General features: G+C 35.8%; 1 protein-coding gene across 6 annotated transcripts in view; it reads left to right on the top strand.

Annotated features, from left to right (window-relative positions):
- BBS9 (Bardet-Biedl syndrome 9) overlaps positions 1-23,231 on the top strand; it is a 512,444-nt gene that overhangs the window by 38,469 nt on the left and 450,744 nt on the right. The window lies entirely within an intron of this gene.

Genomic DNA, 23,231 nt, shown 5'->3' with positions numbered 1-23,231 from the left:
AGAAGTTTTGTCACTGATATACAGAAATGCCTTTGATTTATGCGTGTTGATTTTATATCCTGCCACTTTGCTGAATTCATTTATTAGTTCTAGTAGTTTCTTTGTAGACCCTTTTGGGTCTTCTAGGTATAGAATAATGTCATCCACAAATAGTGATAATTTAAGTTCTTCTTTTCCTATTTTTATTTCTTTAATTTCTTTCGTCTGTCTAATTGCTCTGGCCAGTGTTTCAAGAACTATATTGAATAGAAGTGGTGATAGAGGGCATCCCTGTCTTGTTCCAGATTTTAGAGGGAATGCCTTCAATTTTTCTCCATTCAGAATGATGCTAGCCTGAGGCTTAGCATAGATAGCTTTTACAATGTCGAGGTAAGTTCCTGTTATCCCTAGTTTTTCTAATGTTTTGAACATAAAGGGATGCTGTACTTTGTCGAATGCTTTTTCTGTGTCTATCGAGATGATCATATGGTTCTTATCTTTAAGTCTATTGATGTGGTGAATAACATTTATTGATTTCCGTATATTGAACCATCCTTGCATCCCAGGGATGAATCCTACTTGATCTTGGTGCACCATTTTTTTGATGTGTTTTTGTATTCGATTCGCCAGAATTTTATTGAGGATTTTTGCATCTAGGTTCATTAGAGATATTGGTCTGTAGTTTTCTTTCTTTGAGGTGTCTTTGTCTGGTTTCGGAATCAGGGTGATGTTGGCCTCATAGAATGAATTTGGCAGAGCTCCCTCTTTTTCTATTTCCTGAAATAACTCAAAAAGTATTGGTATTAATTCTTCTTTAAAGGTTTTGTAAAACTCTGCTGTATACCCATCCGGTCCTGGGCTTTTCTTGGTTGGTAGTCTTTTGATTGCTTCTTCAATTTCATCCATTGATATTGGTCTGTTCAAATTGTGTGTATCCTCCTGACCCAGTCTGGGCAAATCATATGACTTAAGAAATTTATCGATGTCTTCACTATCTTCTATTTTATTGGAATATAGGTTTTCCAAGTAATTTCTAATTGTCTTCTGTATTTCTGTAGCATCTGTTGTGATATTGCCTTTTTCATCCCGTATGTTAGTAATTTGAGTTCTCTCTCTTCTTCTCTTCGTTAGCATAGCTAAAGGTCTGTTGATCTTATTTATTTTTTCGAAGAACCAACTTTTAGTTTTGTTAATTTTTTCAGTAGTTTCTTTTGTTTCAATTTCATTGATTTCCACTCTGATTTTAATTATTTCTTGCCTTCTGCTACATATGCTATTGTTTTTCTCTTCCTTTTCTAGGGCTTTGAGATGAAGTGTGAGCTCATTTATTTGTTAGTTTTTTTTTTTTTTTGAGGAATGACCTCCAGGCAATGAATTTCCCTCTTAAAACTGCTTTCATTGTGTCCCATAGATTCCGATATGTTGTGTCTGTATTTTCATTTATCTCTAAGAATTTTTTGATTTCCTCCTTTATGTCTTCTGTAACCCACTGATCATTCAGTAACATATTGTTCATTTTCCATGTGATGTAGGATTTTTCCTTCCTTCTTTTATCATTGATTTCCAGTTTCATTCCATTATGATCAGATAAAATGCATGGTATTATCTCCACCCCTTTATATTTACTGAGGGTTGTCCTATGGCATAATATATGGTCTATTTTTGAGAAGGATCTATGTGCTGCTGAGAAAAAAGTATATCCACTTGATGATGGTTGATATATTCTATATATGTCAGTTAAGTCTAGGTTATTGATTGTGGTATTGAGTTCTATAGTTTCTTTATTCAACTTTTGTTTGGAGGATCTGTCCAATGGTGAGAGAGGTGTGTTGAAGTCACCCATAATTATTGTGTTGTGGTCTATTTGATTCTTGAACTTGAGGAGAATTTGTTTTATGAATGTCGCAGCACCATTATTTGGTGCATAAATATTGATAATTGTTATGTCTTGTTGGTGAATGGTTCCTTTTAACAGTATATAATGTCCTTCCTTATCCCTTTTGATTAACTTAGTCTTGAAGTCGATTTTATTCGATATGAGGATGACCACCCCTGCTTGCTTACGAAGACCGTTGCTTGGTATATTTTTTCCCATCCTTTCACCTTCAGCCTGTGTATGTCTTTTCCAATCAGATGTGTCTCCTGGAGAGAGCATATTGTTGGATTTGTTTTTTTAATCCATGATACCAGCCTATGTTGCTTTATTGGAGAGTTTAAGCCATTAACATTCAGAGTTACTATTGATATATGGTTTGTACTTCCAGCCATGTTTGATTATTTATCCTTTTTTAAAAAATTTAGTTTGTTTTTCCATGATTATCTTTCCACCCCTCCCCTGTCTTTACCGAGGCACTTCCCACTGATGGTTTTGGTTATTGTTTTTCATTTCTTCCTCGTGTAGTGTTTTGCTCAAGATGCTTTGCAATGCTAGTTTTCTGGCTGCAAATTCTTTTAACTTTTGTTTATCATGAAAGATTTTTATTTCGTTGTCATACCTGAAGCTTAATTTTGCTGGATACAGAATTCTTGGTTGGCATCCATTGTTTTTCAGTGTTTGAAATACATTGTTCCATGACCTTCTTGCTTTCAGCATCTGTGATGAAAAATCCATTGTTAACCTTATTGGTTTACCACTGAATGTAATCTGTCTCCTTTCTTTTGTAGCTTTTAATATTTTCTCTTTGTTCTGTATATTGGATATCTTTATAACTATGTGTCTTGGCGTTGGTCTACTGTGATTTTGTATGCTTGGTGTCTTATATGCATCTACAATTTGTATATCCGTTTTCTTTTTATTTCTGGAAAGTTTTCTGTAATTATTTCATTCAGCAGGTTACGCATTCCCTTGGTTTGAATCTCTATACCTTCCTCTATCCTGATGACTCTTCAGTTTGTTTTTTTATGTTATCCCATATCTTTTGGATGTTTTTCTCGTGATTTTTTACCTGCCTTTCTGAGTTGGCTAGACTCTTTTCAAGATGATATATTTTGTCGTCATTATCTGACGTTCTGGCTTCTACTTGCTCCACTCTTTAGTAATACTCTCATTTGAGTTTTTAATTTGGTTTATTGTTTCCTTCATTTCTAGAATTATTGTTTGATTTTTTTAATAATCTCTATCTCCTGATAAAGATGCTTAACTTCTTCTTTTATCTGTTTATGTAATTCGTTTTCAATGTGTTCTTTCACTGTTTGAATTTGCTGTCTCATAACCTCTTTAAGGTTCCATTCCATCTGTCTAAGGTGTTCCTTGAGTTCTTTATATGACCATTTTTCTGATGACTCTAGGTCCTCCTGAATATTTAGGCTGTCCTGCATTGTTTGTACTCCTTTTCTTCCTTGCTTTTTCATGCTGCTCTTGTTACTTCTTGTTCTGTTTGACTGCTGAGTTAATGTTTACTCCTACCAAACTGGGCGAGTCTCCAATCCTGAGTGCCTAGGGCCTCCTCTTGTGTCTAGTCACTTCCCCACTTTTCCTCTAGCCAGGCCCCTCTCACGGGTGACGCTCACCACAATACTGGCTATGTTTGAGCATATGCTAGGCCAGACTCTTTACAGACTTGCTTGGTCAACTTTGTCTGGGCTAGTCTGCTTTTGTATGTGCTATATTTTTTTTTCCTACCATCTGTTCCACCCAATCAAAGATGAGTTTGTTTTCCTTCCTGATATACTGTTTTGAGGGCAAGATATTGTCTAGTCTCTGCCTATCACCTGTCTATGGGGGTAATGGGTTAGGGATGGGAGGTGGAGATATTTTCTGTGGTTGTGGCAGCCTTCCTGGAGGATATGGCCTCAGCCCTTTTTTCTGCATCTTACATCTCATACTATCTGAATAGTGTGAAGCTCACACTATTTGGATGGCCTTTAACTTGAAATTTATACTCCTGGATAGCCAGTAACCTGTTATCTTGGAAGGTGTGGGAGATACTCTCAAACTTTGATCTTCTGGGTAAGGATTTCCTCATCAGGTTTCCCTGAGTCAGTCACATATATTCCTTCTCTTGTTTGTCGAAATCTCATCATAAGTTATTTCCATTACCTCCCTATCCACTTTTTATTTTTTTGCAGCAGTGGGGATTAAACCCAGCAGTGCTATACACAATAAGCTACACCTCAGCCCTTTTAATTTTTTATTTTGAAACACGGCTCTCCAAATTTCCCAAGCTGGCCTTGAACTTGTAATCCTCCTATTTTAGACTCCTGAGGAGCTGGAATTATAGGCATGTGCTGACATGCCCAGCCCATCCACTTTTCTTTTGACCCCACTTGAGTGTGTATGAAGGTTCATGTGGCAGTTTCTCCTCTAGCCCATCGCTTACTCATACTGATCATAATTGCTGGAGATAGTTAACTTACTTGGTACTTTTTTATAGTCTGTCCTCTTTTCTCCTCCTTCCTTTACTTCCTTCCCCTTTTTTTTTTTTTTTGGTACTGAGGATTGAAACCAGTGGTGTATTACCACTGAGCTACTTTTTAAGTTTTGAAACCTTATCTTGCTAAATTGCTTAGGCTGGCCTTGACCTTGTGATCCTCCTGCTTTAGCCTCCTGAGTTACTCCTACCTTTTTTTTTTTTTAAGAAAAATATGCAAAGGGTCAATATGTTTTTGTTGTTGTTGTTTGACAGGAAGGGAATATGGTGAAATTAGAGATTTTTGGTATTATGGACACTTGCATTTCTCCAGACTGTTTCCCTCCTGAATCTGTTTTCCTCTAAATTTGGAAGTTTTAGTGAGATTTTCAGAATTTTGTTTATTCACACTCTTACCACTGCTCCTCCTTGTGTGAAGTTTATAGTTAGCAGTTTTACATAATGCATGGTCCTAAAGATTCTCACAAACATCTGCTTGATGGTCCACATTTTTCAAAGACTCTATAATAAAGTTATATCTTTTCCTTAGTTTCAGTTTTTCTAGTACATGTTTGCTATTCTTTATTATTAACTTATTTATTTGTTTTCTTAATCAACAATATTACATTTTTGAATGGGCTTTTGAAACTCATCCCCATGCTAGATTTGAAAACTGGATGTTCATCAAAAAAATTCTTGTGGCCTCAACAGTAGTTATTTGATGATTCTTGTAGAATCCCGGACAGGCAATCTTTTATTTCCATTAAATGAGCTATTTATTTAGCACAGATTAATTTCATTGTATTTGATATGAATATCTTTTTTTTTCCAGATTGTTTTTGGCTTTTAAATGTGTTTGCTTTGATGTGGTCAAATTGTTCTTTTTCTACACAATTTATTCTGTTTCTTGTAAGCCAAGAAGCTTTTCTTCTGTGTAAAGTTTTTATGTTTCTGATGTCTGGAGTTTGCTTTTCTGGCAGGAATTTTTATATTTATTAATAGAGAAAACTACATGGAGAGTGAGCTATTATTTGTGATCTCTTATGTGTTGTGCTATTGCATTTAACCCTATTAATTACTGTTTTCAAACTGGAAAATCAAAGCTCAGCAAAGGTAAAGGTCCTCTCTGAAATTATAACCAGGCACAATGAGGATTTGAGCTATGTAATTCCAAATACATTCCTTTCTAATACATTACCTCTTATTTAATTGCCTTGCTAGTTAGAGAGAGAGGGTCTGTATGTACTCTCTGAGGAAGGAAAGGGAGACTTTCCTGTAAGCTTACTGTAGGTAGAGACCATGGCTTTTGTTGACTACTGTGTATGTTGTGTTTTGCAGTCATGTCAAGTACTGGGTGCTAAATAAGTGTTGAATGAATGAGCCAAAACAGTGACTGGGCAGAGTCAATGTTATATTAGACCTTCAATCTAATATAACATTTTTCAGAACAAATGTTAGCCCAGTGCCTTCATTCTACCCAGCTTCTGCGTTTCTATATAACAAACAATGTGTTGATCATCTATTACAATGTATGAGTTATGGTTATCACTGTCCTCCTTAGTGGTAAAGTGTGGGTGATTACTTGGGTCTTCTGGTTTTATCTTTACTCAAAATATTTCTCAATTTACCAATGGTGCAGTATTTACGTGTTAAGCTTACTTGTACAAATAACAAGTTTTCATCTACTTGCTGTAGTGTTTCTATATATTTTTCATCCTTTTATTATTAATTTTTAGTATAAAATGTAATTTAGAGCTACAATGTATAATAATGCTCACAAATAAAAATGTTTTTGATTTAAAATATTACTTAAATCCTTTAATATTTAATATAAAAGACATTTGACTTCCTTTTGACCTTAATCTCTCTTGTCTATCATGCAATTTGAAAGCTCATTTTCCTTTAACTCTTCCAGTTGTTCTACTTTTTTCTTTTCAGTCAAATGGAACTTCAGAAAGAGCAGAATTTTTACCAAGGAAAGTTTAACGTCAGAATGTAGACATAATATGGGCATGGTGTAGATTAGAGGTCTGGCAGCACAGTAGTCCCACACTTGGGATTGAGGTGGAAAGAAAATACTATATAGGAGGTTCAGTATGTTTGGGCTGTAATTGTCAGTAAAGGGGGTGCACAGAATTTTACTAATGATATATATGAGCATGGTAGAATTTTTTTAAATCATAAAATGACTTCTATAAGCTCATATGGGATTATATTGTCACATAAATAAAAATTCATGAATTCTTTTGAATAAAAGTCCTGCCAAAGAAAATAGTGAAAAGTCAGTGGGAGAGTCAGTCACCTTTTGCCTCATTTTGAGGCAACTCTAGATAATCAGATTCTCAGCCTTCAAATAACTTCTAATTGTCTAAAGTGCAGCCTTTTTCTTGTCTGCCAAGAGAATGTATCAGTGGCCACATGTGGTTGCTGAGAGGCTGTGCTTCTCCCAGCTGTCCAGATTCTTTGATTGCTCTCCAGAGAGGGAGCTGATATGCTCAGCTGGGGTGAATGAATAGCCAGAACACAGCCTTGCTCTTTGGTGTGGGACTCTTAGTGCACATAAAAGAGTAACGCTATTTTCCTCTTAGGGAATCAGGGGATAATGTTTTGATAGCTCTTGTCTTACCAGTGAACCATATGGCCCCTATTTTCTAATACATGTGGTTGAAATGTTAGACACTAATGTTAGAGGAAGAATTCCTACAGTATACTGGCTCCTGTTCTTGTATAGGTATTAAAGTGTAGGTGTTTTATAATATTGGAGAACTTCCCTCATTTATTTTTAAGATCCTTTATAGATCCACAGTGAGAAGTTGGGAGATCAAGGGGATAATAGGATTGACTCTCATCCTGTACTGGGTTTCTCATATACATGGCATTCATTTATAAAATTTCTGGTCCAAGACCCATAAAACAATGTTATTTTCAAATAGCGTCTTTCTATATATTATGTTGTATAAAACTTTTAGCTCCTGGGGGAAGACTTATAAAGAGAGTTCCCTGTGGTCTGCCAATTCATTTTTTACATAATGGTTTAAAGTTGTTACTTTTTCTAAAAGGTGAATTCTGATTCTCTCTCTGTATACACTATAGAAATTGAGTTGTTAAATACCCCTTTGCCTGCTCTTCTAAGAGGAGCAAAGGCTTAAAACAATATTTAAAGTTTCTTGGTATAGCTTGAAAAAAAAGTACAAGAATTTCTTTTATAGTGGCTGAATGTGAAGACTGGAAAAGTATTATGGTAATGTCTCTGGTCAGCACTGTCTTTGACAAAGGGATGGTTAAATGTGGTATTCTTAGCTGGGCATGGTTGTGCACCTGTTGTCCTAGCTACTGGGGAGACCGAGGCAGGAGGATTGCATGTTTCAGGCCAGCCTGGAAAACCAAAACTGTAGTTCTATTAGTGTTTGGAAATCATTTTTGATCTGTACATATGTTCTAATATGGTTTCTCTTTAGACAATGGGATAACAAATATTAGATATTTTATTCAATTGAGAAGGCAAATGATCACTACAAATTGCTTTACTCAATGACACTGTGATACATAGAGTTCCAACAGTTTCAGAAATTTATCTACAAAACACAGTGCCATAAATGAACTATTTTTCTTTCCCCGTAGTCTCTGTTAAATTGCTTCAGTAACCCTTTTCCATTCCACATGGAAATTTTTACTTACAGATTTAAATTCTAAACTGCAAGGTAGAAATAGATGTGAATGCTTAATATGAAAAACGGATGTTTGTATTAACTACTACCATGTTAATGGTATTTTTAAGGGTATATTAGAGCTGGATGTGGTGGTGCATGCCTATAATCCCAGCTGCTTGGGAGGCTGAGGCTGGAAGATCAAAAGTTCTAGGCCAGCCTAGGCAACTTAGCAAGACTCCATCTCAAAATAAAAAATGAAAAGGTCTGGGGATATAGTTCAGTGGTGGAGTGGCCCTGAGTTCAATCCCTAGTCCTCCCCACCCCCACAAAAAAAGGATATATGTATGGTATAAAATTTAAGGGTATTATCTTTTTGATAGACTTTAGAGTGGTTTCCAGTTTTCCTACAGATATGAACAAAGCTATAGTGAATTTCCTTATGTAATTTGTTATGTGAACAGTGTAAAAATAAGTGTCATATAAATGTAGGATTTTTCTTTAACTATTTGTTAATTTTTTTCAATTCTTTTTACTATTATAAAATGTTGTTAGCTAAGGATATTGAGAATAGAGTTCTAATGTTAGAAGCATGCTCTATGTGGAAAAAATGACATTATACATTTACCTCAATCTTTTTTTTTTTTTTTTTTTTGCTATTAGAGATTGAACCCAGGAGCACTTAACCACTGAGTCACGTCCCCAGCCCTTTTTTTTTTTTAATACTTATTAGAGATAGGGTCTTGTTGAGTTGCTTAGGCCCTTGCATAAGTTGGTGAGGCTAGCTTTGAACTTTCAATTCTACTGCCTCAAGCCTTTCAAATTGCTGGGATTACAGGCGTATGCCACCACACTTGGCTTACCTCTTAATCTTTAAATCTACAAAATTTATACTTTCAATTTTTCATATAATACATATTCTAAGTCACTTTTGACTAATTTAGAATATCAAATGGTTAAATTGTGCATATATGAATAAGTCTGTTTGTATTAGATTAATGTTTGAACTATATTTCTTTTTTTGAGAGAGAGAGAGAGAGAGAGAGAGAGAGAGAGACTGTTTTTAATATTTATTTTTCAGTTTTTGGTGGACACAACATCTTTATTTTTTATGTGGTGCTGAGGATCGAACCCAGCTCCCCGCGTATGCCAGGCAAGCACGTTACCGCTTAAGCCACATCCCCAGCCTCTATATTTCTATTTAAATTAAAAATGAATTTGATTTTTAAAACCAAATTTCCTTATGTTGAAATTTGTGAATAAGAAACTTTTAAATCATTTCTAGATATTTGCTAAAATGAGACAATGCTATTTAATAAGGAAACAATAACTGATAAATATTTCTAACTCTAATTTGAAATGTTATATTTATGCTTTTAGGGAACTGTGAACATAAAATAGGCAGTGGAAAATTAAGATTTCATATGGCTTTTTGCAGTTAGTTGATTAAGTCCTATATTGTTCATTGTCCTAAAGATGAAATTTGTACAAAGTTTTCGAAGGTGTAAGTTGTATTAAAAGTGCTTGTTTCCAGTTTGTACAAACTGGCTTAAACAATCTTTCACTTTTCATTTACTGAAGGAAATATGTAAAAAGTAAAGGAAAATGTTAAGTAGGAACAAAATGCTGAGATGATGAAAAGCTACAAGGAAAGAAAAAAGACTTTAGAAAGAAACTAGTTCCCCTCGCCCCCTTCAACAATCTGTCTGAATTCATTTTACTTTCATTATATTAGTTCTAGCCTGGAGGCAAAGTAAGTTGAGCATTACAACAAAGAGGGTGTTATAAGGAGGACTTTTTTTTTCAATAATAAAGTATAACATATGTGTAAACCATGCAACCTTGTAACAGGAAACTTTATAATAAGGGAGGACTGTGCTTAGCTTTTCCACAATTTTGGAAGAATGAATTTTATTAGGTGTTAGACAAAGAAATTATCAACTGACTTTTATGCTGTAAGGTTGAAAGATTTGTTATGACCATTTCTAGACTTTAGCAGTGGTTTTAATGTGGGTCCTGATATATTAGGAACAGTGCCTAGCACTGTTAATATGTCTACTGTTGCTAGTTCTCTTAAGGAATATGATGTTTAACTTTTGCCTTTCAGTGAAAGATTATTCAAAATTCTGTTTTTCTGTGGTTTTCTCAGCAGTATTAGGCTGTTCTTGAATTGATCAACACATAATATAATTTGGGAACCCAATCAATGGTTCCTTTCTTTTTGAAAGATGGTGACAAATTCTTTTGAAACTTGGGAAATTGGTTCCATCATTCATCCCTTATTCTTTCTTTGCTTCTCCTGCTCAACTTTCTGAAAACCATATTGTTTTTATATCTATATACAAAATAGATTATCTGCTGGGAAATCAGTATATATCAATTATATTGGAATAAATGTAAGCTTGACAAACAATATAGGTTAGTAGCCATTTGGCCTAATGGGTTACTCAGTTAATGAGGACACTAAAATTAGGGAGCTCTAATATGCCTGAAATATTTTTTTTTTGTAAATTTTCCCTGGTTGTAAGATTAACTGGCAATAACTGTATTTTTCTGGCTTTTAAAGTCTAATATATCATGGTAGAGTTTTAGGATTTATATAGTGCTTATTATAGAATAGTTGGGCTCTTTGTATTTATCACACAGTTATTGAAGCAAGCTTGAAGTGTAGAAGTCAGTTCTCTGCCTTTTGGCTTTTCAGCAATCTTTTTAGTTTTTAAAAAACTTTTATTATACCTGTTCCCTTTCCTTTCTTCCCTCTCCCATTTAAAAATGATTACATACCCCATACACTTATGTACAATTTTAAATGATGGCAGTAGCATTTAAAGATGCCCTTTTATGTGTTTCATTGCACTGCAGAATGGCTAGAAAATCAAGGATGAAGTTCCTAGGAGATGAGATATTAGAAGGAAAGACGTATTAGAAGTATAGTAGCAAGATATATTGTTATACTTTAAAAAATAGACCACATACTTAGAGTATATTAGCAAGATGTTGTATTTTTAAAAACAGACCTTTTACTTTTAGCTGTGCAAGATTGCAGACAAATTTAAAATAATTTGATAAAACACAATGTCAAGTACTAGGCAAGCTTATGAAGGCAGTAGTCCCCCACTCTGTTCTCCAAAATAATGCATCTCTAACTTTATTCTGGTGATTAACTTCTTACCTCTAAATAATATTATACCACTAGTTTTTGATTTATCCTATTTCAGTTTTATCTCTTGGTATATCACAGTGATAAAGGTTTGATATTGACACTTTCTCTTGTTCTTCTTCCAATTATATCACTACTCTCATTTTTGAGTCACCTCGGCATTTTTTTAAAATTAATTCCTTCCTTCCTTCCTTCCTTCCTTCCTTCCTTCCTTCCTTCCCTCCCTCCCTCCCTCCCTCCCTCCCTCCCTCCCTCTTGTATTTATTTATTTATTTATTTATTTTTATGTGGTGCTAAGGATCGAACTCAGTGCCTCATGCATGCTAGGCAAGCACTCCCCCTGAGCTACAACTTCAGCCCATCTCTGCATTTTAAAATGTGATACTTATTCCTTTTTACCCCCAGAATTGGGGATTGAACTCAGGGGTGCTTTTCAACTGAATTATATTCCTAGCCCTTTTTAATTTTTAATTTTAAAATAGGGTCTCACCATATTGCTGAGGCTGGCTTTGAACTTGCCGTTCTCCTACCTCAGCCTCCCAAGAAGCTAGTATATAGGTGTGTGCTACTGTACCTGACAGGATACTTATGTTTTTTCCTGGTTCATCATCTTTTTAAATTTTTTTTAATTTGTTCTTTTTAGTTATACATGACAGTAGAATATATTTTGACATATCATACGTGGAATAAAACTTCCCATTCTTGTGGTTGTACATGATGTGGAGTTACATTGGTCACGTATTCATATATTTTTTTTTAAAGAGAGAGAGAGAGGAGAGAGAGAGAGAGAGAGAGAGAGAGAGAGAGAGAGAGAGAGAGAGAATTTTTAATATTTATTTTTTAGTTCTCGGCGGACACAACATCTTTGTTGGTATGTGGTGCTGAGGATCGAACCCGGGCCGCACGCATGCCAGGCGAGCGCGCTACCGCTTGAGCCACATCCCCAGCCCACGTATTCATATATGAACATAGAAAAGTTGTGTCTGGTTCATTCCACTGTCTTTCCTATTTCTGACCCCTCTCCCTTCCCTTCATTCCCCTTTGTCTAATCCAAAGTACTTCTATTCTTCCTAACCCTCTCCCCTCCAATTGTGTATTAGTATCTGCATGTCAGAGAGAACATGTTGCCTTTTGGTTTTTTGGGTTTGTCTTTTTTCACTTAGGGTTTATCATCTTTTAAATCCTTCATTCCACATTTTACAAAATGATTACATGGGCTATCTTGTCTTTACAGTTTTTTCCTCCCTACCTTAAATCTTTCAACTTTTGTTAACACTATTTATTCTTACAGTGTCAAGGTTAATAATATTTACATGTTGGTCTGTAATTATAACCAAATCTTCCATGAGTTATCATAATTCTAAAAGTTAACATACTTTTTTTGAATTATGTAAATACTGTTCAATTTAAAGTACCAGGATCACATTTCCTTGTCCTTGTATTATGTGTCTAGAATCCTGTAAAGGAAAATGGTACTTGTGTAGAAATACATATTTTTCTACATTGTCTTGGAATTCCTCAGATATTTTGCATCTCTCAGTTCCTGCTAGTTGCTAGGGGGCCTTCTTGTCATCCTAGAGGTAAGGGATCATAATCCCTCCATTTTCTATTTTTTATTATCTTATTTTGTTCTGGAGTAAATTTTATTTTATTATTTTGGTTTTCTTGGGCTTGTTATTGCAGGCTTTTCTGAAAGGTCTGATTGTCAGTTTTTATTTGATTGTGAACCAGTAGAAAGATTGAGTACTGTAAAAGTGGATTGGCCTTTAAAAAATTGGTGCATATTAATTATAGAATAGTGGGTTTTATTGTTACATATTGGTAAATGCATATACTTTTATCATTTTCACTCACCAGTACCTCCCTTTACCCTTTCCTTTCCCCTCTTCTTGATCATCTTCCTCTACTCCAATTGACTTTCTACTTTCTTTTTTTTTATTTTAAATTTTCATTTATTGTGTACAACTTTTTTTTATTGGTTGTTCACAACATTACAAAGCTCTTGACATATCATATTTCATACATTAGATTGAAGTGGGTTATGAACCCCCAATTTTACCCCAAATGCAGATTGCAGAATCACGTCGGTTACACATCCACAATTTTACATAATGCCCTATTAGTAATTGTTGTATTCTGCTACCTTTCCTATCCCCTACTATCCCCCCTCCCCTCCCCTCCCATCTTCTCTCTCTACCCCATCTACTGTAATTCATTTCTCTCCTTGTTTATTTTCCCATTCCCCTCACAACCTCTTATATGTAATTTTGTATAGCAATGAGGGTCTCCCTTCATTTCCATGCAATTTCCCTTTTCTCTCCCTTTCCCTCCCATCTCATGTCTCTGTTTAATGTTAATCTTTTCTTCCTGCTCTTCCTCCCTGCTCTGTTCATAGTTGCTCTCATTATATCAAAGAAGACATTTGGTATTTGTTTTTTAGGGATTGGCTAGCTTCACTAAGCATAATCTGCTGTAGTGCCATCCATTTCCCTGCAAATTCTATGATTTTGTCATTTTTTATTGCTGTATAGTACTCCATTGTGTATAGATGCCACATTTTTTTTTTATCCATTCATCTATTGAAGGGCATCTGGGTTGGTTCCACAGTCTAGCTATTGTGAATTGTGCTGCTATGAACATTGATGTGGCAGTATCCCTGTAGCATGCTCTTTTAAGGTCTTCAGGGAATAGTCCGAGAAGGGCAATAGCAGGGTCAAATGGTGGTTCCATTCCCAGCTTTCCCAGGAATCTCCATACTGCTTTCCAGATTGGCCGCACCAATTTGCAGTCCCACCAGCAATGTACAAGTGTACCCTTTTCTCCACATCCTCGCCAGCACTAATTCCCCACCCCCCACCATCTTGTGAGAGAAACATAAACTCTTGCCTTTCTAAATCTGACTTATTTCACTTACCATGATCACCACCAGTTCCAACCATTTGGCTGCAAATGACATAATTTCAGTCTTTATTATGGCTGAATAAAACTCCATTTTATGTCTATAGCACATTTTCTTTATCCATTTATCTGTTGATAGCCACCTAGATTGATTGTGTAGCTTGGCTATTGTGAATTGTGCTGCTATGTACGTGGGAATATATCTCTAAAGCATGTTGACTTTAATTGTTTTTCACAGATATTGATTGAAAAGTGGTATACCTGGATCATATGGTGGTTCTATTTTTAGTTTGTTGAGGAATCTCCATACTGCTTTTCCAAGTGGCTGTACAATCTACATCCATACTAACAGGGTACAACAGTTTCCCACATCCTCGCCAGCATTTATTGTTGTTTGTCTTCTTGATGATTTCATTCTGGATGGGGTGAAATGGAATCGTTTTTTTTTTTGGAATGAAGATTGAACCCAGAGCACCCTAACATTGATCTATACTCCCAGCCCTTTTTATTTTTTAAATTTTTTAAAAATTTTGAGGCAAGGTCTTGCTAAGTTGCTGAGGCTGGCCTCAAACTTAAAATTCTCTTGCTTCAGCCTCCTCAGTTGCTGTAATTTTAGATATGTTCCATTGCACTTGGCTTCTGTAGCTTTTCTTACTGTTAATTTCTAATTTTACTTGCTTTGTGCCCAATGATTATATAATTATTTTATGATTTATAAGATTTAACTTTGAGAGAGTTCTATCAGCAACTGGAATGAAAGTGTATTTAGCTATTGCTGGATAAATATTCTGAAGATGTCTGTTAAGTCCATTTGATCTAAAGTATAGTTTAACTCCTTAGTACTTTTTGAGATTTTTTTATTTTTTTGCTGTGGATGATCTCTTCTTTTAGTGAAAGAAGTATCTTGAAGTCACTTGCTAGTATTGAATTGGTGCCTATCTTCTGTCCTTCATGTTAATTAATGTTTATTTTATGAAACAGGGTGCATGATGTTGGGGACATAAATTGTATAATTATTATATCTTCTTGTTGGATCCCTTCACTATTATGTATGACTGTGTTGTCTCTTTGGCCTGATTTTTAATTTTTTATTTGTTCTTTTTAGATATACAAGACAGTAGAGTGTATTTTGACATATGTACATGGAGTATAACTTATTCTAATTGGGATCTCATTCTTGTGGTTGTACATGATGTGGATTTTCACTGGTGGTGTATTCATAGGAAAAGTATAGCTGATTCATTCTACTGTCTTTCCTATTTCAAGCCCTCCTTCCTTCCCTTTAATTTCCTTTGTCCATTATTCATTCCCTCCTTATTGTGTGTTAGCATCTGCATATCAGAGAGAACATTTAGCTTTTGTTTTTTGGGGGGATTTGCTTATTTTTCTTAGCATGATAGTCTCCAGATTCATTCATTTACCTGAAAAGGTCATTAAGTCTTTCTTTATGGCTGAGTAATTCTCCATTGTGTAAATATATCACATTTTCTTTATCTATTCATCTGTTACAGGGCACCTAGTTGGTTCCATAGCTTAGCTATTTGGAATTGAGCTGCTATAAACATTGATGTGGATGCATCACTGTAGTATGCCGATTTTAAGTCCTTTGGGCATATATCAAGAAGTGGGATAACTGGGTCAAATGATGATTCCATTTCAAGTTTTCTACGGAATCTCCATACTGATTTCTAGAGTGATTGAACATTCTGCTGAGCCACAACCCCAGCTCCTCCATCTCATTCTTAAGGTTTGGGAAATATTCAGTATTTCACTGTATAGGTTATCTATGCCATTAACCTATATCTCTACTTCTTCCTTGAGGCCTACAAATTTCAAGTGAGGTCTCTTAATGTTGTTCTAGAATTCTTGTTTTCTCTTCATAGTTCCTTATTTTTTAAAATTATTGATAAAATATTCTAGTTTATCTACTTTGTCTTCAAACTTGTATTTGACTTATTCTATTGGTGAGACTGACTGACTTACCCCCCTCCTTCCTCCCTCCCTCCCTTCCTCCATCCCTCCCTCCCTCCCTTCCTCCCTTCTTTCCTTTCTCTCTCTCCCCCTCCCCCTTCCCTTCCTTCCCTTTCTTCCTTCTTTTCTCCTTCTTTCCCTCCCTCCCTCCATTCCTTCCTTTCTACCAGGGATTGAATCCAGGGGTGCTTTACCACTAAGCCACATCTCAGCCCATTTTTTAAAAATATCTATTTAGTTGTAGTTTGGATATAATATCTTTATTTTATTTATTTTTATGTGGTGCTGAGAATCGAACCCAGCGTCCCGCACATGCTAGGTGAGCACTCTACAACTGAGTCACAATCCCAGCCCCTCAGCCCCTTTTTAAAGTATTTTATTTAGAGACAGGGTCTCACTGAGTTGTTTAGGAACTTGCTAAGTTGTTGAGGCTGGCTTTGAATTCACAATCTTCCCGCCTCAGCCTTCCAAGCTGCTGGGTTGATAGCCATGCACCATTGCATCCATCTTATTGGTGAGACTTTCAACTGAGTTTTTTTGTTTGACTTGCTGAGCTTTTTATTTCTAAGACATCTGTTTGGTTCTTTTTCAGAATCTCTCTTTATTGAATTTCTTATTCATATCCTATATTGTCTATGTTAATTCATTCATTGAATAACAATAAATTCTTTGAATTTATTGATTATTTTAGGAATGAATATTATTTGAATTCCTTGTTGGGCATTTTATCTATGGATTCAGTTTTTAGGGAATTTTGCACTTTTGGAAGCATCTTGTTGGCTTATTTTTTCACATTTCCTATAATTCATGCTTTCCACCAGACCCAGGTACAGCACTTCTGTATCCAGTTCTGTTCTGTATCCACACTCAGCCTGTCTCACTACTTGTCACAATGTTCAGATTGCCAATTTCTAAAGGATGTGCATTCTACCTTCCTCTGATTTTCAGACCTGCAGACTGGTAATCTTGCTGCCTGTTGCCTAGAGCTTCCAAAGAGTATGTATCACTATCTCACTCTTGAGGCCTGACTGCCTCTTGAAGTAGGCATCCACTGACCTGTTAAAAACAAAAGAGAAAGAGACCATTGGGTCTTAGAAATAAAAATGGAGAAGCCTACACAATGAAGCTTCTTTGAAGATGACTCCCCTTCCCTCAGGGAAGTGCAGGAAATTTTTTCTCCCCTGCCATCTTGCTGAGCAGGATCCAGGTCTCCTTTCTGCTTACTTCATATATGCCTGATGGCAGAATCAGAGTCTGCAGTTTTTGAAATCACTTGAGATTTTTGTTTTCTTTACCTTCTTGGAGGGAAGCTTCCCCTTTCCTACTGAGCTGCTTCTTGTTTTGTGCTGGTGCAATTTATTTGTTTTTAATTTTCTTGTTATTCTAAAACCCAGTACTTCTGTAATTTACTGGGTTTCTGACTCTCTACGTTGCACCAGTGCTTTTCCATAGGGTCCCTCTGCCCCCATCATGCATCTGCATATCTGTTGATTGGATTTAATCCTTGGGAGAAGTCAGTATGTGCCACATGCCTCTAATCTGCCATTTTCCAAAAGCCATGTGTTGACCTTTTGACTAACTGGCCTGACTTTGAAATGAGGGGATAGGGCAATAGCTTGAATTAGGGACCTCCAAATGCCTGTAAGGAGGGATGTATAGCTAGAGTCTAGCACTCACATTGCTCACTCTAGTTCTCAGGCAGGTCAGTAGCCTTTGCAAGAGAATGCTCCTCTCCCCCCACCCCCTTTTTTTTCTTCTTTTTTTTTTTTGTTTTGGGAGTGGGGGCACTAGAGGTATGACTATGGAAGTGGGAAGAAAAGTGGAGAGTTGGTTATCTTACTGTTCTTGGCTGATTGTGTTGTATTTCTTTTTTTTTTCAAAAATAACTTTATTGAGATAATATCACATATAATTCGTCTGCTTAGAGTATATAATTCAGTGATTTTTTAAAAGTATACTCAGAGTTGTTAGCCATCACCACATCAATATTAGAATATATTCACCACTCCAAAATAAACTTTGTAGTCATTGATAGTCACTTCCCATTTTCATGTAAGCTTTTCAGTTTTAGATAATAACAATCACTAACTCACCTTATGTGTTTATAGATTTATTTATTCTGGACATTTTACATAAATGAAATCATATAATACGAAATATTTTGTGATGAGCTTCTTTCACTCAGCATAATGTTATTAAGTTTTATTCTTGATATTGCATATTTCAGAACTTCATGTGTTTTTATTGCAGAATAGCATTCCATTGCATGGATATACCATACTTTATCCACTCATCAGCTAATAGATATTTAGGTGGTTTCACTTTTTGACTATTATAAATTCTTCTATTTACAAACATTTATGTGTAAGTTTTTGTTTGGATATAAGTTTTAATTTCTTTTGGGTATATATCTAGGTGTGAAGGAGTTGGGTCTTATGGTAACTCTGTGTTTGAGGAATTGTCCAGCTATTTTCTGAAGTTGTTGCACCATTTACCTTCCCACTTGCAATGCTTGAGATTATACACACCATCACCAGCATTCATTATTGTTTAGCCTCTGGGTTATAGTAATTCTAGTAGGTGTGGTGATATTTCATGTTTTCAATGTACATTTCCCCTGATGACCATTCAGTTGAACTTTTCCCCATGTGCTTATTGGCTATCAATTTATATTTGACAATCATGTAATAAAAGTTGACTATAAACTCCATTGTCTGTGGGGCAAGGGCCATGGCTTTTCAACTGGTTGGCTTCACCTTAGGACAGTTAGGGGGCTACCTGGCTGTTTATTGGGGACACAAATACCAATAGCTCTATGCTTTCTTCCCTGAGGTGGTTTTCTTTCTTTGGAGCTTTCTTTTGTCCTTGTCTAGGGAGCATGAGTATAGTTGTGTGTATTCTGGAGCTGAGTGGGGAAAGAGGTTGTTGAATTGCTTATCCAGGATATAAAATTTCTTTATACCTGTGTTCTCAGGTGTATGTCTTATTCCCATGCCTGGTGTTCCTTCCTTGCTTTGTGTCCCCTTAATTTCAAGTCCCTTATTTAGTGTACCTTCTCCAGAGACTCTGATTTCTATTTCCTGTGTGTGTGTTTGTATGTGGGGGTCCTCAATATTTAGTAGTTACTTTCTTAGACTTTTTTTAAAATCTTTTTTTGTAGTTGTAGATGTATAGCATGCCTTTATTTTATTTTTTGTGGTGCTAAGGATCAAACCTAGTGTCAGGCAAATGCTCTGCCACTAAGCTACAGCCCAGCCCATATTCATAGATTTTTAAACAACTTCTCTACTTTCAGAATCTCACTCATTTCACTTTCTGGGTGCCTGGTGCTTTTATATCCTGAGCCTTTTCAGAATTCTGTGGGTGAATCAATATATTCCTCTCTAGGCATTTAGAGTTAACCTTGCTCTTCTTTTGTTTTATTTCTCTTTTCTCCATTTACTTTCCATCTTCACAGGTTGTCGTTCAGCTTACCACAGTTCTGATATCTTTGGAGGAGTTCATGTTGGTTTTTTCCTCATCATTTTTTTAAAGAGAAAGGAACATAAGAATTTTTAATTCACTCTTTTGAAACAGGAAATCATGTTTGCTCTTTTGATATAATGTTTCTATAATATATTGAGGAGAAACTTGTGTTTAGAGTCACTAGTCAGGTAAAAAAAAATGATTGGCTATCTCCAATTTCTATCCTGAGTGAAATAGTAAAGGGCATCAGAATGGTTGCCAGGTCATGTTCATAGAAGTTTGGTTATAAGTCATGGGCAAAGAGCTTGTTTGTCTGCGTCCATAGTTCAGTGAATTATTTCACCTCTGAGACCCAGTGAATATTCAGACTGTGGAGTAATCTCACATGTAGGCACATGGTTGGTATCAGGGTGAGTAATACCTGAGTATAATTAATAATGAATAATTAATGGAGAATATAAGGAGAATAAAATATTTGAACAGGCTCTGTCTCTTAGTTTCCTACAATTTCAGTTTTCATTGCTATAAATAGAATTGATTTTGTTCAGAGAATGGAGGCATTCTTTTTTAAAATGTATTTATTTATTGTTATATATGACAGCAGAATGCATTTCAATTCATATTACACATATAGAGCACAATTTTTCATGTCTCTAGTTGTTCACAAAGTAGAGTCACACCATTCGTGTCTTCATACATGTACTTGGAGTAATGATGTCCATCTCATTCCACCATCTTTCCTACACTCCTTACCCCTTCCTTCCCCTACCTCTCCTCTGCCCTATCTAAAGTTCCTCCATTCCTCCCATGCTTCCCCACCCAAACCTGCATTCTTAATTTTGCTAAATCATAGGATAGCTGTCATTCTGATATGATATCTGGAGGGAGAGAAGATGAAAACTGTGCCTGTCCACAATCTTCTATAAGATAATTTTAATCCAGTGTTTGTCAGAGATGTTTGTAATCCCAGGTTCCAGTTTTGTGTTTCCAGTTAGAAAGCCTGATTCAATCTTGTTAGCATATAAGCTTTTTTTCACATGGCTCTCCCATATTACTCCAAATTTAGCCCATTTGGTCAGAGTAAGTGTATGAGATAATGTTTGTAAGCACTTAGACCTGTGTGTTTGGTTCCATTTACCAATTGTCAGTCTCCAATTTAGCAACCTCAGTGGAAAGTAAGTCTCCCCTAATAACTCTGACCAACATGGACTTGTCAGGTTCTAAGTGGCCCAGCTTGGATCCTGTGCTCAATTTTGAGCCCATAGATAATATCAGAAGATGGTATTCTCTATGGGCCAGCTCTTGATTAAGTCCATAGCTCTTTGGATGCGGTAGGGGTTGATAAGGTGGGTAGTCCTATTGGAATCATTTAGAATTTGGAAATAGTTGCTTCCTGATAAAAGCTGCATGTTTAATATAAAGAGATAAGATTATACAATACTTGTTCTCAAACCTTAGTGTCTTATTATAATGACCTGGAAGGCTTATTGAAACATAAATTCCTGGCCCCCTGCCTCCGAATATCTGATTTACTAGGACTGGGATGGGGCCCAAGGTTTTGCATTTTTGACAAGTTTCTAGGGGCTCCTGCTACTGATGGTCTTGGAACCACACTTTGAGAACCACTACTGTAGAACAGTGACTCTTAAGCTTCAGTGTACAAAAACTTTTCTGAAAAGGTTTACTAAAATTGTTGTTTTTAGGGTTGGGGCTCAGTGGTTGTATGCTTTCCTTGCATGTGTAAGACACTGAATTGGATCCTCAGCACCACGTTAAAAAAATAAATAAATAAAACAAGGATGTTATGTCTATCTATGACTAAAAAAATGTTTAAAAAATTATTATCTCTATGGTGTTACTTTTAGAAATTTGGTTTTTGGAAATATGGGTTGGAGTCCAGGAATCTGCATTTTTAAGTAACCCAGATAATTCTTTTTTTCTTTTTCTTCCATTTTTATTGGTACATTATATGTAATAGTAGGATTCATTGTTATGTATTTGTACATGTATTTAATCTAACAATATAACACTCCTTCCCTAGTACTGCCCCTTTCCAGAAAATTCTTATCTAGGAACCACAGAAGTTCAGCAGACCATAATATAAGAAATGCTGTTCTGTAGGTTTCAAGTAACAAGGATTAGAAATAAACTCCTTAGCTGGGTGTAATTGTGCATGCCTAAAATCCCAGCCACTTGGGAGACTGAAGCTGGAAGATGATAAGTTTGAGGTCTACCTTGGCAACTTAGGGAGATCTGTCCCAAAATAAAATAAAAAGGGCTTGAGATATCACTTAGTGGTAGAGTGTTTGCCTTATGTGTGTGAGGCCCTGGGTTTTTTTGCCACAAGAAAAAAGTCGCTGATATACAGGAATTCCTTTGATTTATGCGTGTTGATTTTATATCCTGCCACTTTGCTGAATTCATTTATTAGCTCTAGTAGTTTCTTTGTAGACCCTTTTGGGTCTTCTAGGTATAAAATCATATCATCCGCAAATAGTGATAATTTAAGTTCTTCTTTTCCAATTTTTATGCCTTTAATTTCTTTCGTCTGTCTAATTGCTCTGGCCAGTGTTTCGAGAACTATATTGAATAGAAGTGGTGAGAGAGGGCATCCCTGTCTTGTTCCAGATTTTAGAGGGAATGCCTTCAGTTTTTTTCCATTTAGAATGATGCTAGCCTGAGGCTTAGCATATATAGCTTTTACAATGTTGAGGTAAGTTCCTGTTATCCCTAGTTTTTCTAATGTTTTGAACATAAAGGGATGCTGTACTTTGTCGAATGCTTTTTCTGCATCTATCGAGATGATCATATGGTTCTTATCTTTAAGTCTATTGATGTGGAGAATAACGTTTATTGATTTCCGTATATTGAACCAGCCTTGCATTCCAGGGATGAATCCTACTTGATCATGGTGCACGATCTTTTTGATATGTTTTTGTATACGATTTGCCAGAATTTTATTGAGGATTTTTGCATCTAAATTCATTAGGGATATTGGTCTGTAGTTTTCTTTCTTTGAGGTGTCTTTTTTTTTTTTTAAAGAGAGGGAGAGAGAGAGAGAGAGAGAGAGATAGAGAGAGAGAGAGAGAGAGAGAGAGAAAATTTTTTAATATTTATTTTTTAGTGGTGGACACAACATCTTTGTTTGTATGTGGTGCTGAGGATCGAACCTGGGCCGCACGCATGCCAGGCGAGCGCGCTACCACTTGAGCCACATCCCCAGCCCCCTTTGAGGTGTCTTTATTTGGTTTGGGAATCAGGGTGATATTGGCCTCATAGAATGAATTTGGAAGTTCTCCCTCTTTTTCTATCTCCTGAAATAGATTGTGGAGTATTGGTATTAGTTCTTCTTTAAAGTTCTTGTAAAACTCTGCTGTATATCCATCCGGTACTGGGTGACAAATCTTCTGAACTGGAAATGAGGAAAACCACCCCATTCACAATATCCTCAAAAAAAATAAAATACTTGGGAATCAACCTAACAAAAGAGGTGAAAGATTTATACAATGAAAGATACAGAACCCTAAAGAGAGAAATAGAAGAAGATCTTAGAAGATGGAAAAATATACCCTGTTCATGGACAGGCAGAACTAACATCATCAAAATGGCGATATTACCAAAAGTTCTCTATAGGTTCGATGCAATGCCAATCAAAATCCCAATGGCATTTCTTGTAGAAATAGATAAAGCAATCATGAAATTCATATGGAAAAATAAAAGACCCAGAATAGCAAAAGCAATTCTAAGCAGGAAGTGTGAATC

The sequence above is a fragment of the Spermophilus citellus genome, assembly GCF_964194105.1.
Source record: "Spermophilus citellus genome assembly, chromosome: 3".
NCBI lineage: Eukaryota > Metazoa > Chordata > Mammalia > Rodentia > Sciuridae > Spermophilus > Spermophilus citellus.
This window is presented reverse-complemented; position numbering and strand designations above follow the sequence as displayed.